At 44.6% G+C, this 17012-nt stretch overlaps 1 protein-coding gene across 5 annotated transcripts in view; it reads right to left on the bottom strand.

Annotated features, from left to right (window-relative positions):
* Positions 1 to 17012, bottom strand: part of DDO (D-aspartate oxidase) — a 184615-nt gene that overhangs the window by 154611 nt on the left and 12992 nt on the right. The window contains exon 1 of one of the 5 annotated variants that reach the window (XM_073576011.1): positions 7379 to 11864. The exons of the other annotated variants lie outside the window; for them this stretch is intronic. The gene's annotated coding sequence lies outside the window, so the exon portion shown is untranslated. Of the gene's footprint in view, positions 1 to 7378; positions 11865 to 17012 lie in introns of those variants that run through there. 5 annotated transcript variants of the gene reach the window in all.

The raw sequence follows: 17012 nt of genomic DNA, 5'->3' as shown, positions 1-17012 counted from the left end.
ATCATGGTGGAGCCAATCAGGAACTCAGGGTGAAGACAATCAGAAACAACACAGGTGCATTTTTTCTGGGTTAGCAAGGAACTGTCTATTTGACTATTAATTCTGCGGCTTGTTCAACGCTAGGAATCCCTTTAGTTGGAATAAAATGGGCCATCTTTGTAAGCTGATACACGAAAACAAGGATAAGGATGGAGTCACACTAGCGATTAAATCGAATTAATGAAATGCGATAAAAAATGGAATTGCATTCATCCCAATATTATTCTATGGGGCAGCTCCCATCATCCGATTTTTTTTTTGGAAGGTTTCCTCAGACCAAGACAATTGCAGAATGCTGCGATTGTCACCGATTTTCGGATCGGACTTGCCAATGCAAGTCTATGAGTGCGAGAAAAAATGGGATTAAAAAAGGAACCAGATGTGTGACTTGCGATAAAATCGCACCCGGTGTCCTTTACATAAAGCCGGCAATTCATTTAGCAATACAGTAAAATCACACTGACAGGTTAAATAAAGAAACGAAAGAATAGATATAGATACATATATATTTTTATAATTCATACAGTTCTTCATAGCTGAATAGCCGTTGAAACATTTTCCGGCTTTTGTAAAATCATTCCCCAACCCGACATGAAATGACACATGGTTTACATACAGTTAACCATTTCATTTCATGGTTTTTTTAAATGTCTATCACTAGTAATTAGATGAGGGTTTGTGTGGATAATTTTGGAGTTGTAGGTGTTAATTTAAGGGGTTAAATCCACACAAACCCTCATCTAATTACTAGTGATAGACATATAAAAAAAAACATGAAATGAAATGGTTAACTGTATGTAAACCATGTGTCATTTCATGTCGGGTTGGGGAATGATTTGACAAAAGCCGGTAAATGTTTCAGCGGCTATTCAGCTATGAAGAACTGTATGAATTAATTAAAAAAAATATATATATATATGTGTCTCTGACATGTGTGTATGTGTATATATATATATGTGTGTGTATTCTATGTGTCTATATCTATTCTTTCCTTTGTGTTTGAAAACCTGTCATTGGGCTCCATTATATGTCCATTTTACAAGCCTGCGAGAAAATCTCGGCAGACGGATGTTAAACGGATGCTTAGATGCGATTAAAATCGCATCATCACAGGAAATTCGTATGACAGACGGATCCCTGGTCAAGAAACCTTTGTGCGATTTCGGTCCGTCAAAATCGGACCGATTTTTTTATTGTTGTGTGTGACTCCAGCCTAATAGTCATTTCTTTTAGATGGAGGTTGGTCCACAATAAAATCCATTGAGATTGATCCCCAAAGCCTGGATGGAACTGGAAGAGGTTGGAGTCCTAGAGGAGAAGATCGGGGCGTCTGGTTCTGTTCACATGTTAAACAGGAGGAAACATTTTTTCACATCCTACCTACCAATAGGCCTCCAAACAGTACAAGACAATAGTTCTTGCATTTTCATGACTCCAGGGTGTCTTACAAGTTTAGAATCATGGATAAGTTTGAGGACTTCAAGTTGAGAAGATTCGGGGACATATATTTTGTGGTTCTGCATCCAAAACCTCTCCTTTAAAAGAAAGATCAATGTCTTTAGAAGAATAGTAAAGAATAAAGTCAGTTTGGCATCTATCTTTAATCTTCGTTAAAAATTCTTTGGAGTCCAGTATTCCCCCCCCCCCCCAAAAAAAAAAAAGCAACAGCCTTGTCATTTCTTGAACCAGGCCGATAAAAAATTATAAAATTAAACCTTTAGAAAAATAAGGGCCAACGTGCTTGTCAGCAGACAACTTATTTGCGTTACTGATAAATTCAAAATTTTTGTGGTCAGTAAAAATAGACACCGGATGATAGATTCCATCCAAAAGATGTTTCCATTCAGAAAAGGTGACTTTAATAGCTAATATTTCTTTATTTCCAATGTCATAGGTCTTTTCTGCAGATGACATGGTATGAGAAAGGAATGCACATGGATTAAGCAGCATTTTGTCTCCAACTTGCTGTGACAACATGGCTCCCACCGCAGAGTTTGAGGCGTCTACTTCAACAACAAATGACAGTTCAGGATTTGGATGGACTAGTAATGATGTGGAAGTAAAAAGTTGTAAGTAGATAGACCGGACACCGGGTACCTGCATGCTGGGTCCGGAACTAGAAAGGTTGCATCCTTTGTTCCCGGGGGGGAAGCCTGAGTGGGGAGAACCTTCCTCTGCAGTCTGGGGGAAGCCAGAGAGAGGAGGACCTTCCCCTGCTGCAGGAGGGAAGGAGGAGAGAGACTGAGCTTCCTGCTCACCGAGGAGAGCTGGAAAAGCGAGCGCAGCAGCAGTTGGATAAAAGGGAGAAGCGCGACAATAAGGTCAGTCTGGCGCCAATGAAGAGCAGTGCAGAGGACAGCGCAGAGCAGGGAACCGCATACTCTGCTTCCCCCCACCAGAAAGTACCAGTTTGGTGACAGAGTGGAGCCGTGCAGAGCACTGCCAGCAGAGCAGAGCTAAGCCGAGTGCTGTACCCTGCGTGGTAGTGAGTACCACACACGCTCTACCCAAGAGTGACTTCATACTTGACAGACCCCTGCATACAGGTACACCGTTTGAGGACAACTGACTGTCAGCTCCCTGCTACCCTCCACGCTAGGAGGTGACCCTAGTGAAGGTAGAGACTGCACTGTGAGTGCGACGTACAGAGAGAGACAGACTGCTAGGACAGAGCCTCGCTATCAAGGACTTGTGTACACCGCGGAGCGAAGCCCTATTCTGGCGGTTCCCCCCACACTAGACTCAGTACCGTGATAGATACGTTTGAGCACCGGAAATCTTCCTGCCTCCCAGAGACTTCATCGAGACGTCATGCACCGCTGTTGACAGTGCTACCGTTGGATCCCAGCCTCTTACAGACCTCACAGAGATGTCACGTGCTGCTGTTGTTGGTGCCACCGTTGGAACTCTGAGGAGCTGCACCCATGTACAGCACCATGGAATTAATGGCACTATATAAATAAATAATAATAAAAAGAAGACTACCGACTGATAAGTTTCACCTCTTTATTAATGAACTTTTGTTTGTCCCTGACCTACCCTGCCACTCTCCCAGTTCTGCCCCCATTCCTTATGGAGTACATTCCCCTGTAAATAAACCTGTTAACCCTTGCCCTGCCTGCATCTCGGCACTGCATCTCACGTTCCTGCTTGTTACCTTACACTTGGCGTAGTCGGCAGGATGCAGTCTACAGGCGCAGGGGTGGCAGACCAAGTGGTTGGGGGAGCTTCAAGGGCCAGTATACTCCTGGGGTCAATTTTGAGTAATCTCCCCAAGTTCACAGGGAGCAACGTTCGGTTATGGACTGAGCGGGTCAGGGGGATGATGAGACGGAGGTTGCTGTAATGGACCTAGATGGAGAGGCGAGGAATGCCATCATGCTACAACACCCCCAGGTGCGAGACACCTTTGACAAAATACTGCATATACTTGAAGAGATGCATGGAGACCCCACGGATGTAAGAGAGTTATGCATGTGTTTATTTAGGTGTATTCAAAGAGAGGGGGAGACTGTGATGCAGTACATGAAAGCGGTACATGAGTTACACATTCTAAAAAAAAACGGCATAGGACCCTCTGACATAGTGCTGCGAGACCAGTTGGTGACAGGCCTGAGAGATGTGCTCCTTGAACGGGCGTTGAGTGAACGCCTGCGCGCTTACCCACGAATTAATTTTGCAGACATAGGGGCAGAGGTGCACCTATGCGAGCAGGAGCAGGGGGTTGCAGCCTTGACAGGGATGGTCCGGTGTTGCGGAGTACCCACCCAGAGAGAAGAAGAGCTGAAGTGGTCCTGTGAATTACGGCAAGGAATAAGAAGAATTTGGGAAGAAGTCGAAGGCCTGAAGGAAACCCTTGCTGCTTCCTACCCCGAGTGTCACGATCCCTTTTTGGATCTGTGGCAGATCTGCATTCTCACATTAAAACTTTTTTCCTTTCAGGCCATCGGGGGTTAATATCAGTTTTTCCCCCCGGTGGCCACTGGTGTAATTGCATTGATAGGTGAGTTTGCTGATGCAGGTGGTGACCACTCCCACCTTCCTTTAAAAGGTCACCTGATGCATCAGCTGACTGTTGGTTATACAGGTCTTTTTGTATACCAATCTTGCTGAAGATAGGAGCTTTCAGGTGCAGTGGTGCTTCAGCTGAATGCTGTGATCGGGTGCCTTACTCTGCTGTGCGGTGCATTGCAGCAGAGAAAACTAAGTGTTGTTTGTCTTACCTTGTTTGTTATATTTTCACTTGGTTTTGTATTAGTGCAGTGCTGGGACCAGTATCCACACTTGCCAATTCCATACTGAGGGATAGGTGCAGGGCAAGTGAGGGCTAAGGTATCCTGCTTGGCGATGGTTTGAAAGAAACCATATAGGGATAGTCCAGGGCACAGCCCTAGGAGAGTGCAGGAGGTGTCCATTTCCTCATTCCCTATCGCAGGGCCTACCATTGTAATTTTGTCCCCGGTGTTTACTTGTTTGTTAACCGCTTAGTGACCGACCGTTTGTTGGGTCGTGTCACACAGGGCCAGTCACTTTGTGACACCGAGGTAACTCACGGCTAAAGGTGGAAGAAGTCAGAGGGGAGGTGCGGAGCACAAAAGCAACTTTAGTAGCAGCTCCAGAGTTTAACCCTGTATCCTGGTGTGAAGACCGGAAGCAGAAGGACACAGAGGCCGACGATCCAGACTGATACAAGTATATCGTGGCACAACTGTGTTGGTGCACAAAAGAAGGTTCCCACACCAGAATAGATACCAGAAAAAAATTTTTGGCACTCAACTTTTTGTCATTAGTGAAGAGTTTTATTTGAAGTCACATATAAACATTTCGGCTGTAACAGTAAGCCTTCATCAGTACACAAGACTGTTCTCGTTCACTAAACTGCTGAACATTAAGATAGGGAGCCACTGTAATAATGGGAGTGATGAGTAAGTAATGTGCCATCCACACTGGATTACGAGGCCTAGAGACCTAAGAGAGAGGGGACGCTAGATCAGTGTCCACAGCAAATGGAAAATAGTGGAATCAGGCCTGTCACACTAGCGGTGGATTCCGCGTAGTCTCCAGATCACACGGCGCCACCACCCACCAGCGAAACTGCTATTCATTTAATTACATGTACATGAACAAGGCCATCCATATATTCATACTTGTTCCTGAGGCCGCTTAGCTACATCTGAGTCCATTCCATCCCCATTCTAAACGTGGACCTCATAGAAGATTGATTCCACTATTTTCCATTTGCTGTGGACACTGATCTAGCATCCCCTCTGGACGAGCCTGGTGGATCTCCAACTTGGGTCTGAAGGTTCCGTCTGTGAGACTCAGCCTGAAGAAGAGAAAGAGCCAGATGTCCCTGAAACTCCCACGGTTCCTGTTTGCAAGAAGGAAGAATCACTTAATTTGTCCTCTGAAGTGGACAGATTGCCGTCCGTCAACTCAGGGGACCCTGATCCGAAGGAAGACCTGCAAGGTGCCCCTGAGGTACTCCCTCCAGAAACGGTAAACTATGAAGAGGATGAAGGTCCTGAGACATTACCTTCGGCAACTATAGAATATGAAGAGGTGAGTCTGGTGACACTCCAAACTGGATCCAAGGGTGCCGTCCATGAAGACCCACCCAAAAAGGAAAAAGAGGTGACTAATCAAATGATCCACCAAAGCCTGTCGTGTCCCTGCCTGTTATGGAAAGCCGTAGAAAGGGAACAAGTGTCAAGTGTTCCCAGTATGCCCACTTCCACGATTCCCATTTGTGAAGAGGAAAAACCACTGGCTTCGCTCTCGTAAGTGGAAAGTTCGCCTCCCGACAGCCCCGGAGATCTTGACCGTTTGGAGAAGGCGAAGCAGCTGGATGAGGCACAGAGTGTAGCTGAAAAACAATGGGAAGTGATGCCCGCAGTACCCAGTGAGGACGACGAAAAGGTCCGGTCTTAATCCATCCGATTTTAGTCCTGACGGGAGTGTGCCTGTTGAAGAGAGGGGTGCTTTGGAGAAGAATTGCCAGTACTTAGTCCACAGACTGAGGAGACCTGTCAGAGTGACAGCCAGCTAGCGCTGTCACTCGGAGAATCAGGGCTGATTAACAGGCAGCAGAGTGTTTACTCACCGCGGTGAGACTCTGCAGCGCTGGCAACAGTAACTTGGGTGTAGGACCTGCGGGGAGGGCGGAGCAGTGGTGAGACTCCCAGAGGTTTCAGGACCTGCGGTCACGTGACCGCACGTCAGAGGGAGTGGGCGGAGCCACAGACAAGCTCCCGGGACGCTACCAGCTGTACAGGGAATGCTGTGGCACAGAGAAGTACAGTAGTGAAGCATGCAATCGGGTCATTCACGAGGCAGGCGGCAAGGTACAGGAGGGAAGTACAGAGGCAGGTCAATCAACGTAGCAAAGGGTCATACACAGAACGGGCAGCGCGGTACAGGAGGGGCATGCTCAAGAAGGGTCAGAAACGTAGCCAGGGGTCATACACAGGACAATCAGCAAAGCACAAAATCAGCAGGCAGGAGACGTAAACCAAGATGGGACCGAATCAAACACCAGACAGACAGACAAGGATTGCCACGAAGCACAGGCAGCACAAGGTCAGGCACACTCAACTAGGAGTATAAACGACAAGGGACTGCACTCCCCTGAAGCTATAAAAACCCTCCCCAGACCCAAAGCGAGGCTCTCCCCATTAACTCCTACACCACCTACCCAGCATTCTAAATAAACCATGACAGCACCCCTCCTTCAACGGGGGGCCTCAGGACCCCCAGGTCTCTCTGGGTACCGAGCATGGTATGCTCTAACCAGGCGATCCGCGTGCACCAGCCTGGCTGGTACCCACGACCGATCCTCTGGACCATACCCCTTCCAATGGACGAGATACTGCAATGAACCGTGAACCCATCGGGACTGCACAATGTTTTGCACTTCAAATTCCATATGACCGTCCATCGACACCGGAGGCGGTAGAGACGCAGGTTCGTCTACCACCGAGCCTAAAGGTTTGAGTAAGGACCTATGGAAAACGTTATGCAGTTTCAAAGATGAGGGGAGGAGTAAGCGATTGGCTTACAAAGGGGCTAATGAATTTGGGACCCAACTTGGCGGAGGGCAACTTTAAACTTATGTTTCGTGTCGAGAGCCACACCTTATCCCCACAATGAAGTGTCTGACCCGGGTCCCTCTTATTATCTGCAAAGTGTTTATATTTCCCTTGTGCTTTGCAAATGTTTGCACGAACCTTCGACCATAGCTCACTTATTCTGCTGACAGAGTCCTCGGCCCCCTGAAAGTTTGAATCCAGGCGTGAAAACTCACCAAAATGAGGGTAATTAATAAAGAACGGTGACCTACCAGTGGATTAGTTAATTCGGTTGTTGAAAGCGAATTCTGCCAATGGCAAGGCATCGCACCAGTCATCTTGCAACGTCGAAGTCAAACACACCAGAGGATCTGTTCCAGTGACTGGTTGGTGCGCTCCGTTTGTCCATTGCTCTCTGGGTGGTAAGCTGAGGAGAAAAGTAGAGATATCCCTAATTTCCTGCAAAAAGCCTGCCAAATTTCGCTACAAATTGTGTCCCCCTAAAAGAAGCAATATTAATAGGTATACCATGGAGGCAAACAATTTGGGAAAGGAAGTGTTTCGAAAGAACTTCAGCTGATGGTAACTTGGCCATGGGTACGAAATGTGCCAACTTAGAAAATCTATCCACAATTACCCAAACTACCGTGTTACCCCAGGATGGAGGGAGATTGGTGACGAAGTCCATGGACAAATGAGTCCACGGTCTTCTCGGAATTGGCAAAGGTCCCCGGCCGGCCGGCAATAAGAGCTCTTTGAACGGGTGCAAACCCCACATGCTGTGACATGTTTCTTAATCTCTGCAGACATTAATGGCCAACAAAAAACTCTTTTCACTGCCTCACACGTAGCTGCAATACCTGGGTGAGCGCCCAATTTAGAGTCATGTGAAGATGGCTTTAAGGTGCAATGATACACTGCGCCGCTGTAAGTATGATTCAAGGAAATTTATTGGTGCCTACGCATTTCCTGAGCTGTCCCAGCTCACTTCATCAGGACATGATACAAGCAAATGAAATGCAGGAGTTTATATACAATCCAATGTGGGAAAAAAAAAAAAGGGGCAGGACAAGTAACTGCCACATCAGCAAGGCAATGGTATAAAACACATTAAAATAATTGTAATTTAATAGAATATATTAAAACAGCATATAATAAGAATACATACTCAAACTCAAGAACAATAAAAAAGAAAATGTATATATTTCTTTTAAAATAGACACTGGGGATCACGGGGTCCAATAAAAAAAGTAGTTAAAACCATCCTCAAGGAGTCTAGAACACAGTTCCAAAGTTGAGAGTGTATGGTGTTTTAATCCACATGACCATGGTGACTAGTGAGGAATGGGGTATGATTTTTCAGATCAATGTTAAGATCAATCCATTCACTTCCAGAATAAAGAGTAAATCCAAAGAGATGTACCCTGAATAACGGATTAAAAAAAAAAAAAAATACTGATTGTAAAAAGGAAAAAATATTTTGAAATAAAGTGCAGTAGTGTTTTAATATTAAATATCTTAAATCATAAAAACATGGTAACAATGTAAAAAAAAGGGGGTTGTAGTATTATAAAGAGACACTAGATGGCGCTAACACGAGCTTCAAGGAAGTGTCAGAAGCTTGAAGAGAATACTACAGTTAAAAGAGAGAGCTTTTTGTGTGAAACAAATGTGTGGAATGGAAGGATAAAACATGATGGTCAGGCTAAGCATCCCAATAGAGGGTTCAGTATGCATGGGAGACAGGGACAAAAATCTCCAAAAAACAAAATGGACTTTTGATAAAAGACATCAGAAACAGGTGGTGATAAAGTTGGTACAGAATTTATCACCTGAGGGTTTGGGAGTGGGCTTTTTGGACAGTAAAAGATCTAGATTAGAATTTTTAAAAACATTCTCACATGTGGAAGAAACTAATTTTCTAGGATATTTCTGACTTAAAAACCTCTCCTTTAAAATGTTAGCCTGGCTTGTAAAATCATCATCACTAGTACAGTTCTTGCGGATCCTTTGGAACTGGTTGTGAGGGATATTAAAAAGCCATTTCTGGTAGTGGCTACTACTAAAATGGACATAGCTATTTGTATCTACCTGTTTAAAATAAGTCTTGGTGCAAATCTTACTATTCTTGACATAAAAAGTAATGTCTAGAAAGTTCATGGCTTGGTTACTGATGTGAGGGGTGAATTCCAGTCCCCAGTTATTATTCTGTATGGTGGAAATGAACTGATCAGCACTTATAAAACGTGTGTCCCATATTAAAAAGAGGTCATCTATATATCTTTTATAAAGGATTATGCTTTTTGCAAATTCAACTGTAGTAATAAAAGCCTCCTCAAACACACCCATAAAAAGATTTGCATAAGTAGGTGCGACCGTGATCCCATGGCTGTCCCACATGTCTGATGATAAAAAACCCCTAAAAAAGTAAAAAAATTGTTATGTAAAATAAAATCCATACCTCTCAGTAAAAACATTTTTTGAGTATCAGACAGTCTAGCATCGGAATTAACAAATTTCTCAAAACACTTTAATCCTAATTGGTGGTCTATATTTGTGTACAGGGCAGATACATCAAAGGAGATAAAACAGTAATTGTCATCCCACTTAATGCTCTTTGTAAGGTTAATTAATTGAGTGGAATCTTTTTGATGACTATTTAGACTCATAACATGGTGCTGCATAATAGTGTCAATATAGAAGGCTAGACTGCTAGTGAGTGACCCTATGCCAGAAATAATAGGTCGCCCTGGTGGGCTAGTAGTATTTTTGGAAGGTGATAGAGAAAGGGTGTGGAGGGGTTTTTTATGGTAAGAAACATCTTTTCTTGTTCATTTATGGCATTGTTAGAGAAGGCTTCAGTTATTAAATGATTATATGAAAAAATAACAAATGGCATAGGGTCATTTTTGACAGGTTTATAAAAATTAGTATCTGAGAGGATTCTATTGGCCTCTTTAATGTAATCAGATCTATCTTGTACCACAATTGCTCCCCCCTTATCAGCAGGCTTTATAATGATATCAGTATTTTTCTGCAACTCTTTGAGGGCTATAATCTCTTTTTTAGTTAAATTAGGTTTGTCAGACATAGAAGGATTCAGTTGAAGATTGTGGAGCTGATCTAGAAGGAGGTCAGAAAAAGTTTCTAGGTGGTGACCTCTACTTTCAACAGGATAGTAATGGGACTTAGCCCTCACATTCAGGTGTAGAGAGGGATTAGTATCATCAGTTGGAACATTAGTCTTACTATTATCACTGGTATTGGAGGAGGCAGATAATTTTTGAATCTCATAGTGTCGGATCAGGGTCAATTTACGGATATATTTTTTCACATCTAAAAATTGTTCAGATCCATCACTCTTATTTGTAAGACAAAAGGATAAACCTTTTCTAAGTAGTTTTTCCTCATCACTGGTGAAAGTGTGAGATGACAAATTGACTATATTGGTTTTCACTGGAGAAAGGGATCGGTTTTCCCTTTCTTTTTTGTTTTTATTTCCTTTCCCTCTGCATCCTCTATAAGATGTTTTCTTTTTAACTGTACTTTTGAAAAAAAATGAGTAATGTCAGAGTTTTTTAGAGTGGTATCTCGAGGAGTTTTAATGGCTGCAGGCAGAAAAGACACTGCTGCAGAAGTGCTGACTCCAGAGTTATCTATAATGATAGGTCTAGAGCTTTCAGCAGTAGTGCTGGAAAAGGGGTTGTCAGGTGTTTCCATCACTGAATTCGGTGAGGTGGGGTGAATAGATAATTCCAAGAGTTCTTGGATATCTGGTGGATCAAAATCAATGAGGGAAGTGGTAGTAGGGGAGGGGGAACAAGGGGGATTGAAAAAAGGCAAAGGAAAGGAGGAAGATTTTCTCCTTTCATTAATGATGTTCACCATATCAGTGGTACTCGGTATTGGTGCGTTTTTTGTAGTGGCAATTTCAAGAGGCATTGTGCTCAGTGAATTGAGATTTGACTCAATGAGTTCAGACATAGTGGGTTTGACAGGAGGTTTAGGAGAAATGCTAGATCTAGTGGGGATATTATAAGTGGCTCTCTCTCTCTACTAGTAGGACGATTCCTACTTCTATTACTGTTGAAAAAGGTTCTAACCCCTTTGTCTGAATGCTGAGTAGCACTGTAGGGAGTGGAGAGTCTACGAGGGTGATTTTGTTTGGGAATGACAGTGTTAATAGGATGCTGTATGTTTGCTGCATAACCTGCAGTAGGAGGTCTCTCAGGGGAAGATGAGGGATCTTCTCTGTCTCTAATTAATTTTCTAGATTTTTTAAGAATGGTCTCATGCTCTAGTTTAAGAGCAAAGGTGCAGATACTACTACTAATTTTCCTAAACAGGTGATGATTGTTATACCTAGCAAGTTTCACATTAGTGTCCAACACTTCTTGTGCAGCTATTTCAGACAAGGCTGTCCTTTTCTTAAAAAGGCAGCACAAGAGTCTTTGCATGCAATTATGCAAAATAGAGTCCCATTCTTTTGTGAAATTACAATCTTGTGGAAAAGGTGAATGGTGAGAGATTCTCAGACCTTTGGGACACAGGTGTTCCTCCATGTAGATATCTAGGAATCTGGCATGGAGACTTTGATGAATTTCTTCTTTGATGTGATTTTCCAAGGAATGAAATAAATCCTTCATGATGATGGTATCTTCATCCGAAAAAGTAGATGGTGCAATGTTATCAAGTTCTGTTGGGCTGGTATGCCCTATGGATTGTAGAATAAGCTTATCTCTGGATAGGAGGCGATGTTGAAAGTAAAGGCCCTTTTACATTTAGCGATGCACCAGCGATCCAACCAGCGATCCGACCCGGTCAGGATCGCTGGTGCATCGCTAAATGATCGCTAGTGAGCTTTCATACAGAAAGATCTCACAGCGATGCAGCAGCGACGCAGCGCACGATACTTACCATTCACACACAGCGATCCTGCGTCCTCCCGCCCGCGTCCAGCGTCGCTCGTCGTCACAGCAGGAAGTCTCAGCAGGAAGCGCCCGACGAGAAATGGAGCCGGACATTCTCGCGCGATCAGCGATGGACAGCGGGGGAGCCGGTCGCTGGTAAGTATCACACATAGCGATATCGCTAGCAATATCGCTATAACGTCACAAAACCAGTGACGTTTTAGCGATATTGCTAGCGATATCGCTTAGTGTAAAACCCCCTTAATCCATGGTGGGTTTTTTGTTTATGGAGCAGCTCCTGAAAGAGGGATCACCGGCCAGCAACTCCCTGCCAAGGGACTCAGGTGAACTGTAAATAAAAGAAACAAAACAGGGCGCATCCACTGTGTGAAACCTTCAAAACACAATTGTAATGGTGAGGCAAGGAGAGACTCACCTGATAGGGTTGTGAAACTTCGGTCACAACACTTACAAACGCATGAAACAGCTGCTGCAGTCTGCACAGGGTCCAAGGACTTGTAAGTGAAGATGGCTTAGCCTGACCATCATGTTTTATCCTTCCATTCCACACATTTGTTTCACACATAAAGCTCTCTCTTTTAACTGTAGCATTCTCTTCAAGCTTCTGACACTTCCTTGAAGCTCGTGTTAGCGTCATCTAGTGTCTCTTTATAATACTACAACCCCCCTTTTTTTTACATTGTTACCATGTTTTTATGATTTAAGATATTTAATATTAAAACACTACTGCACTTTATTTCAAAATATTTTTTTCTTTTTTACAATCAGTATTATTTTTTTTTTTTTTAATCCGTTATTCAGGGTACATCTCTTTGGATTTACTCTTTATTCTGGAAGGGAATGGATTGATCTTAACATTGATCTGAAAAATCATACCCCATTCCTCACTAGTCACCATGGTCATGTGGATTAAAACACCATACACTCTCAACTTTGGAACTGTGTTCTAGACTCCTTGAGGATGGTTTTAACTACTTTTTTATTGGACCCCGTGATCCCCCGTGTCTATTTTAAAAGAAATATATACATTTTCTTTTTTATTGTTCTTGAGTATGTATTCTTATTATATGCTGTTTTAAGATATTCTATTAAAATACAATTATTTTAATGTGTTTTATACCATTGCCTTGCTGATGTGGCAGTTACTTGTCCTGCCCCTTTTTTTTTTTTCCCCACATTGGATTGTATATAAACTCCTGCATTTCATTTGCTTGTATCATGTCCTGATGAAGTGAGCTGGGACAGCTCAGGAAACGCGTAGGCACCAATACATTTCCTTGAATCATACTTACAGCAGCGCAGTGTATCATTGCACCTTAAAGCCATCTTCACTTACAAGTCCTTGGACCCTGTGCAGACTGCAGCAGCTGTTTCATGCGTTTGTAGGTGTTGTGACCGAAGTTTCACAACCCTATCAGGTGAGTCTCTCCTTGCCTCACCATTACAATTGTGTTTTAAAGGTTTCACACAGTGGATGCGCCCTGTTTTGTTTCTTCAATTTAGAGTCATGAAATTCTCGCAGAAGATCAGAACGTAAATGTTGTGGGACAAACAATTTATGAGCAGGTTTGGACCTTGTAGCTAAAGATTGAGCCCCCACAATCTCCCACTCCAGTTCCGATGACAGCTCCGCTATTACCACCCCAGGTTAAAGAATGGATGACGGCAGATCAGGGGCAGACATTGGTACAAAACTACGTGATAAAGCATCTGCTTTTACATTCTTAGACCCGGGACGAACCGTAATAGAGAATTGAAACCAAGAAAAAAAAGTGGCCACCGGGCCTGTCTGGGCGTCATTCTTTTAGCTGTTTTGATGTATTCCAGATTTTTGTGATCCGTGATGACCGTAATCGGATGCTCTGCCTCTTCCAAAAAAATGTCTCCATTCTTCAAACGCCAGCTTAATTGCCAGAAGCTCTCTATTCACAACATCATAATTTCTCTCTGCCGGAGAAAATTTTTTTGAAAAAAAAAAAGCACAGGGTCTAAGGTTAGTCAGAGTAGCTGGCCCCTGAGACAATACGGCCCCCACCCCCACCTCGGAAGCATCGACTTCCACAACAAATGGCAAGGACGGGTCAGGTTGCACAAGTATCGGAGCAGACATAAAACATTTCTTCAAGACTAAAAAGGATTGTTTCGCCCGGAGAGACCAATTTTTGATATCAGCCCCTTTACATGAGAGGTTGGTGAGAGGCATCACTATCTGTGAAAAACCCTTGATAAACCTTCGATAATAGTTTGCGAATCCCAAGAAGCACTGGAGTCCTTTTAGGTCCTGAGGTTGAACCCACTCCACCATGGCCTGCACTTTCTTGGGATCCATCCAAAACCCCTGTGGTGAAATTGTGAGCCCTAAAAAGGTTAGTTCTTGGCCAAAAAATGTACATTTTTCCAGTTTAACAAATAATTGATTTTCCCTGAGTCTTTGGAGAACGGTTTTTACATGTAACAAATGAGAATCCTCGTCAGTCGAATAAATCAGAATATCATCCAAGTAGATGACAACAAAGCGGCCTATTAGGTCCGCGAACACCATATTGATGAAATTTTGAAAAACTGCTGGTGCATTAGTGAGTCCAAAAGGCATCACTAAGTTTTCAAATAACCCCTCTGTCGTGAGAAAAGCAGTTTTCCATTCGTCCCCCTCTTTAATTCTTATCAAATTATAAGCCCCCCTAAGATCCAATTTGGAGAACCATTTTGCCCCCGAGAGTTGGTTGCAAAAATCTGGAATCAGGGGTAAGGGATACGTATTCCTGACGGTAATTTTGTTGAGTTCACGAAAGTCGAGGCAGGGACGCAGGCCACCATCTTTCTTTTTAACAAAGAAAAACCCCGCTGCCACCGGAGAAACTGAGGGTCTTATATGCCCTTTACGGAGACTTTCCGTTATGTATTCCTTCATCGCCAGACGCTCAGGTCCTGACAAATTAAATAAACGGGCTTTGGGCAATTTGGCCCCAGGGATCAGGTCAATTGTGCAATCGAATGGCCTATGTGGGGGTAATGCCTCAGCCTCGCTTTCGGAGAACACGTCCTCAAAGTCCTTAAGGTACTCCGGAATACCCTCCAGACCAACAGAAGACTCATAGACAGATTGTGCGGGTGTAACACAGAACACGGGTTTATAGGAGCAGTTAATACATTTAGGGCCCCACTTAACAATTTCTCTTTTCTCCCAATCAATAACTGGGTTGTGCCGTTGAAGCCACGGCATGCCCAATACCAGTCCTTCGGGCAGGTTGTCCATGATAAACCATTTCATCTCCTCAACATGGGAGGAACCAACATGCAAAACAAAACTGTTAGTAACGTAATGAATCCCCGAACGGGTGAGAGGGGAAGAGTCAATGGCCACGATTTTCAGAGGGGTCTCCAACCTGACTGTCCCTATCTTGACCTGGAGACGGTACTGGAACTGACCAGGTTTAGTGATGAACCGCAGTCCACCAAGGCTGTAGAAACAAAATGATAGTTGTCTACTATCAGTTCAACATTAAGCAGAAACTTAGGGCATGAGGAAAAAAGTACCTGAGGGTCTGGGCAGCCTCCTCGATCACTACCCAGACCTAGTAGCTTCCCGTCGGCTTGGAAGATGCTGGACATGATGGGCAGTCTCTTCTCCAATGTCCTGATTCCCCACAGTAGAAGCAGAGTTGCTTTTCTCGGCGCCGTTTCCTCTTCTTCTCTCTGACCGAGGTAGCGCCAATTTCCATGGGCACAGGACTGGTCTCCACCTGTTTGCTGCCAGTAAACAAGGACGTTTCAGAGTGCATAACCCCTCTGGCTCTCAGCCGGCGATCCATCCGCACAGCTTGGGTCATGGCTTCCTCCAAAGTGTCAGGAGATGCATGCAGGGCCAAAGCGTCCTGAAGGTGTTCCGACAGGCCTCTATGAAATAGTCCCCGGAGAGTGGCATCATCACAGGAGACTTCTGCTGACCACCATCGGAACTCGGAGCAGAACCACTTCACTGAGTGCCGACCCTGGCGTGCACTCATCACCATGTCCTCAGCCAACCGAACCCTGTCGGGTTCATCATAAATGTGGCCCAAGGCCTCAAAAAACGCATCCACAGTCATACGTTCTGGGGCTGTAGGGGCTAGAGAAAACGCCCAGGCTTGTGGGGCACTCCGAAGTAGGGAAATAATCACCCCCACCCTTTGAAATTCTCCCCCAGAAGAACGGGGTCTCAGGGAAGAGAACAATTTACACCCTTCCCGAAAAGCCCTGAACTCCCTTTTGTCTCCGGAGAAAGAGTCCGACAGTTTAACCGGAGACTCTGGGGACGTAAGAGACATGTCCCTGTTCTCGGGACCGATAGCCCCTTGTACCGTATTAACCAGTTGTTGCTGGGTGTGGGCCATACAGCATTGTTCCACGTTGTGGTCCATGACGTCGGCGGTTCCTCTCACACACCTTCCAGTTGGGGGGAGAGGAAGAGAACTGTACCGGTCGTTTATATCGTCAGAGTGACAGCCAGCTGGCGCTGTCTCTCGGAGAACCAGGGCTGATTAACAGGCAGCAGAGTGTTTACTCACCGTGATGAGAGTCTGCAGCGCTGGCAACAGTAACTTGGCTGTAGGACCTGAGGGGAGGGCGGAGCAGTGGTGAGACTCCCAGAGGTCGCAGGACCTGCGGTCACGTGACCGTGCGTCAGAGGGAGTGGGTGGAGCCACGGACAAGCTCCCGGGACGCTACCAGCTGTACAGGGAATGCTGTGGCACAAAGAAGTACAGTAGTGAAGCATGCAATCGGGTCATACACGGGGCGGGCGGCAAGGTACAGGAGGGAAGTACAGAGGCAGGTCAATCAACGTAGCCAAGGGTCATACACAGAACGGGCAGCACGGTACAGGAGGGGTATGCTCAAGAAGGGTCAGAAACGTAGCCAGGAGTCATACACAGGACAATCAGCAAAGCACAAAATCAGCAGGCAGGAGACGTAAACCAAGACAGGACCGAATCAA

The sequence above is a fragment of the Dendrobates tinctorius genome, unplaced genomic scaffold, assembly GCF_039654945.1.
Source record: "Dendrobates tinctorius isolate UK_male_01 unplaced genomic scaffold, ASM3965494v1 ptg000046l, whole genome shotgun sequence".
NCBI lineage: Eukaryota > Metazoa > Chordata > Amphibia > Anura > Dendrobatidae > Dendrobates > Dendrobates tinctorius.
Note: the sequence above shows the minus strand (reverse complement) of the source record. Positions and strands in the feature narration are given on the sequence as shown.